This window comes from Anomaloglossus baeobatrachus, chromosome 12 (genome assembly GCF_048569485.1).
Source record: "Anomaloglossus baeobatrachus isolate aAnoBae1 chromosome 12, aAnoBae1.hap1, whole genome shotgun sequence".
In the NCBI taxonomy this organism is placed as follows: Eukaryota; Metazoa; Chordata; class Amphibia; order Anura; family Aromobatidae; genus Anomaloglossus; species Anomaloglossus baeobatrachus.
Window position 1 is genome coordinate 73,726,340 of NC_134364.1, and position 16,411 is coordinate 73,742,750.

The window sequence follows — 16,411 nt, forward strand, 5'->3', positions numbered from 1 at the left end:
CGTTGGGATCACGGGATCTAATCTCTCTTTTTATACACCCTAAAATCTTGTTTGCTTTAGCAGCTGCTGCCTGACATTGAGTGCTGCTGCTCAGCTTATTTGTAATGAGAATACCCAAGTCCTTCTCTTGTTCTGTAGTCCCGAGTTTACTTCCATTTAATGTATACGCAGTTATAGGATTACTCTGTCCTAGGTGCATTACTTTACATTTATCAACATTAAATCTCATTTGCCAAGTATCTGCCCATTCTGACATCTTATCCAGATGTTTTTGTAATATTGTTCTATCAAGGTCAGTTTTTAATATCCTACATAGTTTGGTGTCATAAGCAAAGACTGACACTTTACTATCAATCCCATCCACAAGGTCATTAATGAAGAGATTAAAAAGAATTGGTCCTAGCACAGATCCCTGTAGCACCCCACTGCTGACTATAGCACATTTAGAGAATGTACCATTTATGACTACTCTTTGTTTCCTTTCTTTTAGCCAATTACTTATCCAGTTGCATATAGTTTCCCCTAGTGCTTGCTTCTGGAGCTTTAGTATAAGGCTATTATGTGGTACAGTATCAAATGGCTTTGCAAAGTCAAAATAAATCCCATCAGTTGCATTACCAATATCCAGATTTGCACTTACCCCCTCATAGAACCCCAACAGGTTGGTTAGACACGACTTATCTTTCATGAATCCATGCTGTCTGTCAGTTATTATATTATTTTCTGCAATATATTTTTGCATGTCATCCCTTAAAATGCCCTCAAAAACTTTGCATACTACTGATGTCAGGCTTACTGGACGGTAGTTGCCTGGATCCACCCTCTTACCTTTCTTAAATATCGGTACCACATCAGCAATCCTCCAATCCTGAGGCACCAACCCTGTTACAAGCGAGTCAAAAAGATGAGATACAGCGATCTGTCGATTACGGAGCTCAATACCCTCAATATTCGTGGATGAATGCCATCTGGCCCTGGGGATTTGTCAATGTTTAATTTACTCAGACGTAGGCATACTTCTTCTTGTGTTAAATTAATTATATCGGGTGGTGAACTTTGATTTTTCACTTGTTGAATGATCCCTGGTACAGTCAGTTCCTTGGTGAACACAGATGAGAAATGCCTATTTAATATCTCAGTCTTTTGTTTGTCCTCTATAACCAACTTGTTATTATATTTTAAGGGGCCAATACTATCCTTTGTTTTACTTTTGGCATTAATGTATCTATAAAAGATTTTGGGATTTATTTTAATTTCATTGGCGATTTTTATTTCAGTAGCTAATTTTGCTTGTTTGATTTCTTTTTTGCCTTTCCTATTGATATCTTTAGACTTATGCTATTTCTGTATTCTTAGCCTTTAAGATTTTAAACGCCCTTTGTTTTTGTTTTATTGTTTTATTATATTTTGTACAGTCTTATTTATCCATTGTGCTTTCTTTTTATACCTGGACATTTTATTACCAAATGGTATAAGTTTTTTACAGGACTCTAGCAGTATATCCTTAAACTTTCCCCATTTATGTTCAGTATCCCCAGTTACCATGACTTTGTCCCAATCTACACATTTAAGCTCTTCCCTTAATTTGTTGAAATCAGCTTTCCTAAAATTCCAGGTTTTAGCATCTCCCCTTTGAAATGTTCTATTGAATATTATGTTGAAGCTTACCATATTATGATTGCTGGTGCCCAAGTGCTCCCGGATCTGTAGATCTGAAATTGTATCCTGTCTATTTGACAGGACCAGGTCTAGCAAATTATCTCCCCTCATCGGTTCATCTACCATCTGAGAGAGGAAATGGTCTTGAATGGTAGATAAGAATTTACAGCTTTTAGCACAACCAGAAGATTCTATGTCCCACTGTATGTCTGGATAGTTGAAATCCCCGAGAATAAGAACCCGGTTATTATTATTAGCTGCCTTTTCAATTTGTTCCAGCATTTCACCCTCTATTTGTTCAGGTATGTTAGGAGGCTTATAACAAACTCCAATTAGCATTTTTACATTATTCCCCTCCACATGTACATTTACCCATACTGACTCTACATTGTTGCAGTCCCCCCCAATGTCATCATTCAACACAGCTTTTAGGTTAGATTTGATAAATATACACACCCCACCACCTTTTTTTGTCTTTCCTAGTTCTTTCGTACTATAACCCTGTATGTTTGTCACCCAGTCATGGCTTTCATCCAGCCAGGTTTCTGTAATGCCCACCACGTCATAATCCATGTTTGACATAAGAGTCTCCAATTCATTCATTTTGTTTCCAAGACTTCTTGCATTTGCCAGTAGACATTTAATACTATTAACACCTTTATTACTCCCAGCCTCCTAACGTGCCTTGCATGTCTCATCCCCCCCTAATCCTTCATTTACCCCTACTGTCTCACTGTCTCTATTTGCCCTATCTATCCCCTTTTTTGCTCCACTACCCTCCCTCCCCAAAGATCCTAGTTTAAAAGCTCCTCCATCCGTCTGACCATTTTCTCCTCCAGCACAGCTGCACCCTCCCCATTGAGGTGCAGCCCGTGCCTACCGTAGAGCCTGTAGCCGACTGAGAAGTCGGCCCAGTTCTCCATGAACCCGAACCTTTCCTTCATGCACCAATTTCTAAGCCACGTATTTATCTCCCTAAGCTCCCGCTGTCTTTCTAGTGATGCTCGTGGCACCAGTAGTATTTCTGAAAATACCACCTTGGAGGTCCTGGACTTCAGCTTCTCTCCTAGTTCCCTATAATCATTTTTAAGGACCTTCCACCTGTCTCTAACTTTGTCATTAGTACCAATGTGCACCATGACCGCTGGGTTTTCCCCAGCCCCACCCAGCACTCTGTCTATCCGATCCGCAATATGCCAAACCCGAGCACCCGGCAGACAACACATTGTTCGGCATTCACGGTCTCGGTGACAGATGACCCTGTCTGTCCGCCTAATTATAGAGTCCCCTACCACCAACATCTGTCTGGGCTTTGCTGCACTCCTATTTCCTTCCTTCCAACAGCAGTCATTTTCCTGGTTGCTAGGAGCAACGTCCTGCTGTAGTGATCCTAGTCCTGGCCCTGCATTCCTAATATCAGCCAAACAGGCATATTTACTAGGTTGTGCCAGGTCAGGACTAGGCTCCCTGACACTTTTCCCCCTACCTCTTTTTCTAACTGTTACCCAGCTACCTACCTCTGGGTCCTGATCTTCCCCACCTCCACCCTCCTCCGTATCACTGGCCCCAGCCAGAGAAAGCTCAGTGAGCTCTAAACTCCTCTCCAGGTGTGCAATGCCCCTGAGTGTTGCAAGCTGCTTATTTAGATCAGTTACCTTGGCTTCCAAATACGCAACATACTTGCATTGAGTGCAGACATATTCACCCTCAAACGGCTGCTCAAGGCATGCATACATCTGACAAGATACACACCTGGTAGCATTCTCCATGTAGCACCTATTAAATGGGGATAAACAGTAAAGTAGAAAAACAAGAAAGAAGAAAAAAAAAAAGGGAAACATTTAAGGATAAATTCAAACTATGTTCTTGTGTCAAACTATGAGATTGTGTTTAAACTATGCCACACTTATCTGCAATCCCTGCACTTTGCTGCAGTACCTCGCACGCTCAGCACCTCGCTTGCTCTGGCTGGTTTATATAGTTCCACAAGGACTACCAGAAGTTGCCAGAAGCTTCTAGAAACAAGTGTGGCTAATACTACTAATTAAATCACAAGACAAACTTTTTTTTTGCTTTTTCACAGTATCACAGACAAACACAGACACACAATTCCCTAATGAAATTAAACAATTACAGTTATCACCACTATGAGATTGTGTTTAAACTATGCCACACTTATCTGCAATCCCCGCACTTTGCTGCAGTACCTCGCACGCGCAGCACCTCGCTTGCTCTGGCTGGTTTATATAGTTCCACAAGGACTACCAGAAGCTGCCAGAAGCTTCTAGAAACAAGTGTGGCTAATACTACTAATTAAATCACAAACTTTTTTTGCTTTTTCACAGTATCACAGACAAACACAGACACACAATTCCCTAATGAAATTAAACAATTACAGTTATCACCACTATGAGATTGTGTTTAAACTATGCCACACTTATCTGCAATCCCTGCACTTTGCTGCAGTACCTCACACGCTCAGATATGTGTAGAGCCCAGTAATTAATGGTCCTTGAAAAATAAATAATAATTCACACATACATACATACAGATGCCTGCATATGCTAATTTGGTCATTTATCTTCTTTTAACGTCTGCTGTGACTTCCTGCTTTCATAGAGGTAGAGAGAGCTGCAGACACGAGATACCTCGCACCAACTTCAAGTCTCAAAATTTTTGAAGGAGCAGACAGTTTTTTCTATTTTCTTCACATGCTTACTGTAGTGAAAAAAAGCTTAAAGGAAGTATGACACTGAGTTAATATTGTATGATAGTAGTCAAAGATTTAAGCCATGTTCATACAAGCAAAAATGCTGCTTTTTTATGAACATGTCTGCACCAAAATTAGTACTAGCAATCTACTCTGATTATTGCGTATTTGCTGCACTTTCCTGATTTATATGCAGAGTTTAAGCATTTACTATAAGGCTCTCTATAGAACTTAATGTAGGCAAAAATAAGAGACTGAAAAAATCCAAGGCTGTCTCTAAGATAAGATCTCCAACAGAATACAAGCCACAAGCAGTTTTACAAGCGGATTTTTGCCTTCTTCTTTGCCTTAAAGGTATCTTTTGTTTTTCTCTTCCTTGACCACCTGTATAAGGATTGTGTACTATTCTAGTGGAGGTGGTTTTGTAATAAGGAATTCCTAAAAACTTTCTTTTGGCAAAAATACTTTTTTTACAATATGTGTCTAAATACATATTGCGAAAAGAGATGAGTTGCCTCATGCGAATGCTGCAGGCTACAAAATAGTTTTCCATTTACAATACATGGCATACAATCATCAATCTCCGCGGTGCTTTGCTTGGAGCTGAATTATGGACCCTTGAAGTGAAAAGTTGACCTTGTGCACATTTCTTCTCTAAATGTCCTGTACAGGTTTTTGCAGGTCCATACGTGGCTATTTATACTGGGAACGTTGACCATGGCTGTAAGCAGACTAACATTTTTTTCATACTTTACTTAGTTTTGATCACTATGACAGTAATATGCGCTGTAAATAGTAAATGCATTATCGTCATCATGCTTAATATAATGACTGCACCCTGGTGGGCCATCCAAGCCCCTCACAAAGTAGATGAGCGACGTCCATAATAACACATACATGAAAAGCAAGTCATAAAAGCATATACACTAGCGATAAAATATTCATTAGATTGCTTTATTTGTTGATATACCTGCAGTGAGACACCCACGTCTGCATTAGCTTGACAAAGACAACTCAGGAGTTCACATATTACAATCTGAAGCCACGGCCGCAATTTGCATCTTTCTCCTACTGATTTTAATAGCAGCATTGTTGTGGTAAAGAGCATGTATTAAAAGAAGCCGTTAACTCTTGCAGGTTTTGTGCCAAACGTTCGGAGGTGACTTCAAAGCATTGACATTTCTATCGGATGCACACCAATTGCAGTATATTCTGCCCATAGGCGGACACAGACAGAAAATGGCCGCTGAGCAGGAACAGTTTATTGGACCCTTTGTACTCCAGCAGCTCTTGATAATACACAATTCTACCTGCTTTGGCGGTAGAAGTTGCCTCCTAACCTCTTATGTGTTTGTTGCACCAATGACATGTCCACCCCTGATATTGCTCATATAACTGTCACGATCCACTCATAGCTCTGCGGTGCACAGCCATTGTTTTTGTTTAGCTGGCTCCTATCCCCAGGGTTATGTCCTATGGGAGGAAACTATGCCATCGGGTCTCATCGTGGGGTCACGTTGCCTTATCTGGGAACAGCTTCCCTCCGCATACTGCCAGTGAAAGTTCCTGCTTTGCAGCGTGCACCTCTGGTAAGTTAGCACCTCTGATCCTGCCCACTACCTAGTACTCCTTTCCCTGACCTCTGTCTCTCCTGTACTACCTGACCTTCTTGTCTCCCTGATCTGCTCCCTGCCTATTGTCCCATCTTCACCCCCTCCTTCCTTCCCACATCTACTCCCTGCTCTTGACCTTTGCTTGCTCTCTGACTTCGGTTATGCTCCCCTCCGGCTCCTGATGATATCTCCTGGCCCCCAAACCTCGGCTTACTTTCTGATTATGGCTCTGTTTATCCCTTGGTACCTGCGTTACTTCCCTGCACTGACCGCGGCTTGTCTGACAATTCTATTGCGGCTCTATATGGATGCTAGTGATCTCTAGTGGGTAAGCTCCTCATTACACTGAGTGGCATTACTCTTCAAAGGAGTTCCAGCTCCACTTTGTGGTTTATTACAATAACAGCATCTGTTTGGTGTGTGAGGTGTTTAAATCGCTGTAACCTTTTAGCTGATTTGGAGCTTTAACGCATTAGATGATTGTTGTCTGAATGATGACTTCACCGACAGCTATAGTGGATGTCTCTCAACAGAAGTGCGCTCATTCAGCTGAGCACTCCTCTGTTCTCTGAGACATGTAGACAGGGGCGGGAATAGATAGTTAAACACAACCCTCATATTCCCTTCCTGTTGCACCTGTCAATCAAGTAGTAGTGCATTGCTGAAACTTTACTTGCACATATTTCTTAAACAAAACATCCAATCTCAGAACAAAAGCTATGCAAATATTCAGCATCCTAATGCCAATATAACACTGGCTTTACTTTATATATGAAAACCCTGCTAGCTGGTCCTCTTTAAAGTCTCCTAGTGAGACTAAAAAAAAAGAAAAAAAGTTTGAAAAATTATTTAAAAATAGAAAAGTTTAACACAACCCACTTTTCCCAGTTTTATAACAAAGAAATAATCATAAAACATATATTTAGTATTGCTGCATTCATAAAAGTCTATCTTTTAGACCTATGCTATTAAAAGGTATTTTATTTTATTGATATCAATTACGTTATTGTTGTATGTTAAATTACCTATTGGTATATCAGAGAAGCTTTCTGATTATATAATGTTGTTCTTTACAGGATCTACAGTATATATGTTTGGGATCAAGTAGATTAATGGAGTGAAATTCCAGACGTTAGGGATTAGATTAAGATTTTTGCTGGTTTTATGCCAAGGTCTTAAGCCAGCTTTACACGTTGCAATTTCGCATACGATTTCGTATGCGATTTGCAACGCCCCCATCGTATGTGTGGCACGTTCAATTTGTTGAACGTGTCGCACATACGAGTAACCCCCGTCACACGTACTTACCTTCCATATGACCTCGATGTGGGCGGCGAACGTCCACTTCCTGGAGTGGGAGGCACGTTCGGCGTCACATCGACGTCACGCGGCAACCGGCCAATAGAAGCGGATAGGCGGAGCTGAGCGGGACGCAAACATCCCGCCCACCTCCTTCCTTCCGCATTGCTGGCCGGGAGCCGTGGGACGCAGGTAAGATCTGTTCATCGTTCCCAGGGTGTCACACACTGCGATGTGTGCTACCCCGGGTACGATGAACAATCTGACGTGCAATTCTAGAGACAGGTACGATGTGTATGCGATGAACGTTTTAACGTTCAATCGCAATCGCACGTACCTGTCACACACTGCAATGTAACGTACAATGCCGGATGTGCGTCAATTATGGCGTGACCCCGCCGACACACTGTAAGATATATTGCAGCGTGTAAAGCAGGCTTTAGTGTTAGCTTAGTGGAAGGGTTTGCTGTTTCACTATATTTAAATCAATTATATGGAGTTAACCATAAGTGGTGGAATATACCACCTTTAAGTTGAGCGAATACAGTAGATAGCCTATAATTATTCAAATCTGGGAACCCCAATCCCCCTTTGTTTCTAAATTCAGTTAACGTTGAATGCTTGATTTTCTGGCTTTAATTTAGCCAAATAAATGTTTTAGTTTTTAGAAAAAAATGTTCTGGGATATCAATTGGTAGTACTTGGAGAAGATTCAGTATTTTGGGAAGTATTTTTATTGGGTTGAGTTTCCCGAACCACGAGCTACGGATGGCCCTCCATGTGGTGACATCTAGTTCTAGTTTCTGAAGTAATGATTTGAAATTTAGATCTTATAACAAAGAGAGGGAGTTACTAATTTTTGTCCCAAGATGAGTTGAGTAATAAAGGAGCAATTTTTAAAGGGGGATATTTTTGCTACATAATTCCAATTTTCAGGGATTATACAAAGTCATACTAAAAAAACCGCAGATTTCCTTTTAAAATCATCCAAAGATCAATAACTCAACTAAAAAATTATCACCAGGTGGTACAAAACCACAGACACTTGCATAAAATTGGTAAATCCCACTCACCTAACTCTTGGAGATGCAATCAAGAAGTAGGCACCCCCCCCCTCACATTTGGTTCTTCTGCTCTAAAATGAATCAAATTGGGGGGAAATCAAACACCGTATTGAAAAAGCCCTTAACACTGAAATTAACCTGGCTCCTGGCTTCATTCTACATAAACCTAGATACTCACAATCAACATTTAAACAAACACTCTATAATCCTTCATCTCCTTAATGCAGTTAAAGAGGTGGTTCACTACTCAACATAGTGGCCACATTGATGTAAAGCTCATAAACAAGGCTTTTCTCAAATACCTTGTGTAGTCAATTGTGCCTCTGAGCAGTGCTATTGTGGTCGCTCATCCCCATCGCGTGTTCCCCGGACTTCGTGACCTTTGAGATTCGGTGATGTCGGGTCAACTTTCAGTTGACCCAACATCACTGAGGCGAGTCCCAGAGTGTGCAAGGAGATCAAGGAGCGCGTGCGCGACATGCTTGTCTGTGACAAGGGGTAAAACTCCGCCCACAGGATCTCAGAGGTCACGGAGTCTGGGGGTCACACGATGGGGATGAGGAGACCGCAATAGCACCGCTCAAAGGCATTATTGCCAACACAAGGTATTTGAGAGAAGTCTTATTTCTGAACGTTATATCGATGTGGCCAGTAATGCTAAGTAGTGAACCACCCCTTTAACCTTGAACTGCCATTTTAATTCATCATTACCATCTCCTTTTTCACACTATGTAGTAAAATTCTTTAACCTAGTAATTACCACAATTTAAGACTGTAAAGGCCCCATTACACGCAACGACATATCTAACGATATATATATCGACAGGGTCACGGATTCCGTGACGCACATCCGGCGTCGTTAGCGACATCGTTGTGTGTAACAGCTCCGAGCGAGTGTTAACGATCAAAAATACTCACCTTATCGTTGATCGTTGACACGTCGTTCATTTTCATAAAATCATTGCTGTTTCAGGACGTTGGTTGTCCGTCGTTCCTGCGGCAGCACACATCGCTACGTGTGACATCGCAGGAATGAGGAACATCACCATACTTGCGGCCACCCACAATGAAGAAGGAAGGAGGTGGGCGGGATGTTTGGCCCGCTCATCTCCACCCCTCCGCTTCTATTGGGCGGCCGCTTAGTGACGCCGCTGTGACGCCACATGAACCGCCCCCTTAGAAAGGAGGCGGTTCGCCGGCCACAGCGACGTCGCTAGGCAGGTAAGTCCTGTGTGACGGGTCCTAACTATGTTGTGCGCCACGGGCAGCGATTTGCCCGTGATGCACAACCGACGGGGGTGGGTGCTTTCACCAGCGATATCGCTAGCAATGTCGCTGCGTGTAAAGCCCCTTTAGGCTTAAGGCTACATGCACACATTGAGTATTTGTTTTTTTACCTCAGTATTTGCATCCAAAACCAGTGGTGGAACAATCAGAGTTAAAGTATAATAGAAACTCGTGCACCACTGCTGTATTTATCACCCACTCCTGGTTTTGGCTTCCAGATACTGAGGTAGAAAAAATCACCAAAAACTCAATGTGTGCACATGGCCTAAGAATGTGTGCTCAAAATGAGTTTATGATGTTGTGCATTTTCAGTGTGTCAAATACACCGCGTTTTACTATTCGAGTAAAGTAGATGGGATTTATAGAAATCTCCTGCCCACTGCTCTTCTTTCTTACTCAGCATATTTGTCAGTTTCTCTTGTGGATGATTGTCCCCACAGCCTTACATTTGAAGTGGAAAATCCACAGATAAAACAACACATGTAAATCTTTAGAGTGCTTCTGCATAAAACACGCATGTAACCTGCACATGTCAGTATAGTTTTATCAAATCCAAATGCCAGAAAGTTATAAAAACAAAGCATCAGAAATGTGCCTCAGCCTGATGTAATCTCTGAAGGGTGGTGGGATCTGGGATCAGAAGGTCACAGCATGTTGTTGATCACGGATCCACTTTAGGGACCGCTTGTCATTTACCCTGTGTTGGAGCTTATTTAATTCCTTTTAGTACTGAAGAAGTTAATGTTCGTTTCTATCCTACAGTGATCTAACAAGTAATTGTAATGTCAGCTACAGCCACTCCCTTCTGCTATAAATATCCGCTCCTCACTCCTTCCTATGCCGGCTATAGCTCATACCTATGCTGTCCACTTGGAAGGAGCCAGTCTCTGGAGAAAGTTTATGCTGGAGTGTAATTTGTTGTGTCTTTCAATACCTGTTTTTCTTTCCTTCCTTGTGTTGTCTTATTGCAGTGGCGAGACTAGCATCTTGCTGGCATTCACTAGTCAGGGTGAGTTCAGGGCCAGTGAGGGCCTAGGCACGTGATCAGTGTGCGGGGAAAAGGAATCATTTAGGGACGTTAGGGAGTGGAGGGATCAGACTCAGGTTAGTGTTAGGAGGTGACCACGCTCCCCTTTCCCTAGCACCAGGTCCTTTCATTGTATTGTTACTATGGTGTTCACTCTGTGTTAACCACTAACTGGGTGCCTTATCAGACCTGACGCAACAGGTGCAGTCACATTGTAACACAAAGCAACTCTATTTATAGTGGGACATACCAAAAAGAGACAAAAAACGCAACTTCAAAAACCCGATAAAAATGTATGTAAAAAAGCAAGTAACCTATTTTGCACAATATATACAGAGATGGTGCAGAAATTCTGCAATATCAAAAACTTACAAAAAGCTCATTGTGGGAACATTGCCTAAAATACTTCAATTTTGATGCAGCAAAAATATTCAAAGACAGAAACCCAACAAAAATTGCAGATTTGTTGCATAACTGATGCATTTTTCAGTGCAGATTTGTCACAAAACCTGAAGACTTTGCTGATTGCAGCAAAGCAAATGAGAATCAGGAAGTCTCCTGCACATGCTGAGTATTTTCTTCTGACAGATTTGGTGCAGATTTAAAGGGAACTTGTCACCAGATTCAGCGACTATAAGCTGTGGCCAACACCAGTGAGTCCTTATTAGAGAAGAGCCACCCCCCAAGTGTTCGAGTTTGGTTCGTGGAACGGCGGGTGTGTTCGTCGAACGTTCGACGAACACCTTCGAACCCCATTGAAAACAATGGCAGGCAAACACAAACACATACAAACACCTAGAAAACACCTTCTAAGGTGTCCAAAAGGTGAGAAACAGCTCACAAGACACCACAAATACATGGAAAAGTGACAAGTACATATGCTCATGCTGAAAGAAAAGAGCTGGATGAGTAAAAGGAGGAGAAGACACAGATATAGGCATGTCATGCCCTTCTAAAATCATGAAAAACACAGCAAGGGGGCTCAAACAAGAGTCTCCATATTTTAAAAAAATTGGGCCACAGACACCACTTACGTGGCATCAATTGTCCCACAGTTGCAAACTTAACATGTTGATTTGCATGAAGCACAATAAAAAATCCACAAGCCTTTACTCTCCCCAGGATGACACAGGGGTAGAAGAGTCCTTGCAGATTCATGACTTGTTCATCATTGTCACTAGACAGACGCATGCGCTTATCTGTCAGCACACGCCCAGCAGCACTGAAGACACGTTCCGAGAGAACGCTGGCTACGGGACACAACAAGATCTTCAAGGCATAAGTGGCGAGCTCAGGCAATTTTTCCATATTGGAAGCCCAAAATGAGCAAGGCTCCAGTTGCAGAGTCATGGCATTGATATTCACTTGGAGATACTCCTGTATCATCCTCTCCAGGCATTGACTATGTGTCAGACCTCTTGTGTCTTGTGGCCTTGCAAAGGATGCTCTAAAAAATTCATGAAACGATTTCATAAAATTCCTGTTACCACCAGATACGGTGTTGCTGGTACGGTTTGAGTGATGGTGACTTGACAGTCCCATGGTTGGCAAGTTAGAACTGTGAGATTCACTCTGTGCACGACTGGTGTTTATTGGAAAAGCCGAGCTAAGACTGCGTAACAGCTTCTGCTGATACTCCTGCATACGTGCATCCCTTTCTATGGCAGGCATTATTTTGCCAAATTTTGACTTGTACCGGGGATCTAAGAGTGTGGCAACCCAGTAGTCAGCATTACTTCTAAATCTGACAATCCGAGGGTCATGTTGTAGGTAGTGCAGCAAGAAGGCGCTCATGTGTCTTGCACATCCAGGAGGACCAAGTCCTTGCTGTGTTGGTGGCAGCGAGGTGTGAATCATGCTTCCTTCCTCTGCCCTCTCCCCCCAACCTCGCACAACAGAAATGTGATCAAGGTCTCCCTCATCTGCTGAGTCTTCCATGCCCATCGCCAGTTCGTCCTCCATTTCTTCCAGGGCTGCTGCACCTTCCTCAACAGTTTGGCTGCTACCATGCACCATTGTTAATCCTTCTCCCCCACAGTCCCATGCCTGCCACCTTGATGCTGCTGACCACCTGGACCTTGTAGATCTTGGTATCCCTTCCGCATATGAATCCTCCTGTACTTCCTCCCCTTCCTCTTGTCCCACCACCTGACTCAGAATACTGTTTAGAGTGTGCTCCAGCATGTAAATGACTGCAAGGCGGGTAGAGACTTGAGAGCTGGTAGAAAGCAAGTGCGATTGGGGTGACAACTCAGAGGACTGGAGTCTTTGGGATGTTGAAGTTGAGGTGGAGGAGAGGCCACTTGATGGAGCACTTGCGATCCATTCAAGCATCTGCTGTTTTTGTGCCTCATCTACGTTTGGTAGCAATGGTCGTTTCCGTAACAAAGGGATTATATCAGATTGTCCACGGAAAGTAGTAGACATCTTACTTTGGCTGGAAGATGGTGTTTCTTCAGCAGATGTTACTGTTGCTTTACCACCTACCCCATGGACACAAACTTTTTTTCACTTTCCAACATGCCTGTTCCCCTTTCCACCGGCATCTGGCCTTTTGCCACTCATTTTGTTTGTGAACACATTGGACACGGTTTGTTGCAGTTAAAAATTGGCTAGTAGAAATGGAGAAGTGGGCTATGTTTGTGGAAAGCAGTGGTACGTCACTGACTATCACAGACACTGATACTATCCCCCAAAGAATTGCCTGCACTCTTTGCAGTTAAAATTGCATAGCAGAAATTGAGAAGTGGTATAGAATGCAGAGGTGGTGTAGCTTTCTTGACAGCAGAGGTACGTCACTGACTATCACACACTGATACTATGCCCCAAAGAATTGCCTGAGCTGATTTAGACAGACGCTGTGAAAAACCCTTGCACAGTGCTGGCAAAGACCTGCCTAGCAAAAATGGCTATGAACTGCTCTAATCCAGCCCTGAAAAGGGCTGAAATTACAACTAGTCCCTACTCCCTAAACCAATGTCTCAATTGCACTTTATAGCGCCCACAGCAGCAGCAGCGGGAGCGTTGACTGACACACACTCGCAGCACTGAGATAATGGCGGCGATGGGGAAAATTGCCAGGTCTTACAGGGCAAGGACATGTGACATGCACAGCCAATGACACATGCCCTTGCTTGTCTGGCAAAAATCCACTTTGCTGTGTGTGTGTCTGTGATTGGCTGACAGCCTGGCCCGCTCCATTGTATGCGCGGTTAGGTTTCAGCACTCAGCAGCACTGATCTAAATCCCCCCCCCCCCCCGCACACTATACGCTGTTAATTTTGATACTATCATTAGTAACAGTGACTGACAGTATTACAGTGAAAAGCCAGCTAGTAACTAGCTACGCTTTTGGTGATCGAACTGTCCTCGAACTGTAACTCGAACGGTCGAATGTGAAGCAAATCGTTCGAGTTCGTCGAACGACTCGAACATCGCCCAGAACAACTTGAATTTGAAATTGGCGAACGGTTCGCTTCGAACATCGCTCATCTCTAGTCCTTATATACAGCATTCCAGAATACTGTATATAAGAGCCCATAATAACATAACATAATAAATAGTTATAATACTCACCTAGGGGGCGGTGCGGTCCAATGGGTGTTGCTGCTCTCCGGTCTACACCTCCTCTCTACCCTTTCCTGTATGGATGACGTGTCCTACGTCATCCACACAGGCCAACATTTCAGTCCTGCGCAGGCACACTTTGATATGCAGAATGTTAGTTCTTTCAGCGTTTTTACTGCACATTTTAACCATACTAAAGAATGGGAAAAACTGCACCAAAAAAGCATAAAAAATGCACATTTTTACCTCTGCGTTTTTCCTACCAAGAGATGCAGAAGCAGAATTTTTTTCAACAAATACTTTAAGTGTGCACATAGCCTAAAGCTACTTTTACTTTCAGGGCAATTGCTTCTCATCTAAAAATCCCCAACAAAGTTCAACACAATGGTTGTGAAATTTGAAAAAAATAAGTATATATACACTAATTATGCAAATGCACCGATTTTGAGATATTCTATGGATTTCCACAAGTAGTGCATAAAAGTCCATAAAACAGTAGCTCAGATGGAAAACCAGTTGCAGACTATAACTCACAAGTGGAAAATGTCTTTCTCACTTTTCACACTGCGCCACCTAAGTGAAAATGAGCCACACAGATGCCGGTATTTAGACTCCATAATGTCGTGAATGAGCTGTTGAAATGTATGATTCCTGAAAGCCATAGAGCTCATTGTAACCAGTGAGATGTTTCAGCTGCTGGTGCAATGTATCCTCACAGCTGCTATTCTCAAAGTGCAGACAAAAGGGCTGCAACACACCTGCTGTTATGTAGCCCGGGTTATAGAAACATACAACACCAGCGTAACTGCAGTGCTACACCCACTCCGTGCAGATGTCTAGCCATTCTCTGCCTCCGGATGCCCTTGATGTAAACAAACCTATCCAGTATGTTTGTATACAAATGTGGTAAATGGGTATATTATATGTAATACTGCAACTGGAAAAAATACTGTTATAACTAGTCACTTGCAGAGGTTATCATTTTCAATTGCTGAAAGCGCAAATTACACTATTTTACTGCTGAATTTTCCATTAACTCCATTCACGCCATGGCCACTTTTTTTATTTCCATTTTTTCCTCCCCTTCTTTCAAGGGCAATAACTTTTTTATATTTTTATATTTCCTTCAATATAGCTGTATGAGGGCTTATTTTTTTGCAGGACGAGTTGTACTTTTGAATGACACCATTCATCCTGCCACATAGTGTACTGGAAAAATGGGGAGAAAAAATCCAAGTGTGGGGAAATTGCAAAAAAAGTGCTCTTTCTCAATAGTTTTTGGGGTTTTTATTTTACTATGTTCAATATAGGGTGATTCTCCAGGTCGGTATGAGTATGCAGATACCCAATATATATATTATTCTGACTCACGGGTATGTAGAACGTAGTAATGCCAGAACAATTGCCCTTTCTGGGCCCTTCGTATGACCAGTACTCACGTTCATACCGATTATCAGACAGCTTAACTCAGCCACCATCTCATGTAAGAAGACTCCAGGAAAAGAGGATTGCTTTTAACTGAAAATCTTGTATTATGAAGAAGGTAGCAAGTAAAAAGGAATAATTTCTCCAGAGAGCAAATAACAAGATGCATGCAGATGGAGGGAGAATCCCAAAATGGAGAAGACGGGAGGGGACAAACGACATCACAGAACTACTGGGAGAGAGTAGGGACAAATTACAAGCAAACTTCTGCTTAGCAACAGGGATACAATACAAGGCAATGCAGATATTAAATAATTTCCCAAGTCGTGGGACATGATATATACACCGCATGCAGACTTATTAGGCTAGTTGTATTTTAGCAGATTTTTTTTATTATTGATCAACAACTATGTTCTCAATCAACCCAAAAGACTCATAAATATCAAAGCTTAATATTTTTGGAAGTTGGAGTGGGTTTTTTTCGATTTGGCTATCTGAGGAGGATATCTGTTTGTGCAGGTAACTATTACTGTGCAGAATTATTAGGCAACTTAATAAAACCAAATATATTCCCATCTCACTTGTTTATTTTCACAAGATAAACCAATATACCTGCACAAAATTTAGAAATAAACATTTCTGACATGCAAAAAGAAAACCCCCAAAAATTAGTGACCAATATAGCCACCTTTCTTTATGATGACACTCAGCACTCAGCACCATCCATAGAGTCTGTCAGTTGCTTGATCTGTTTACGATC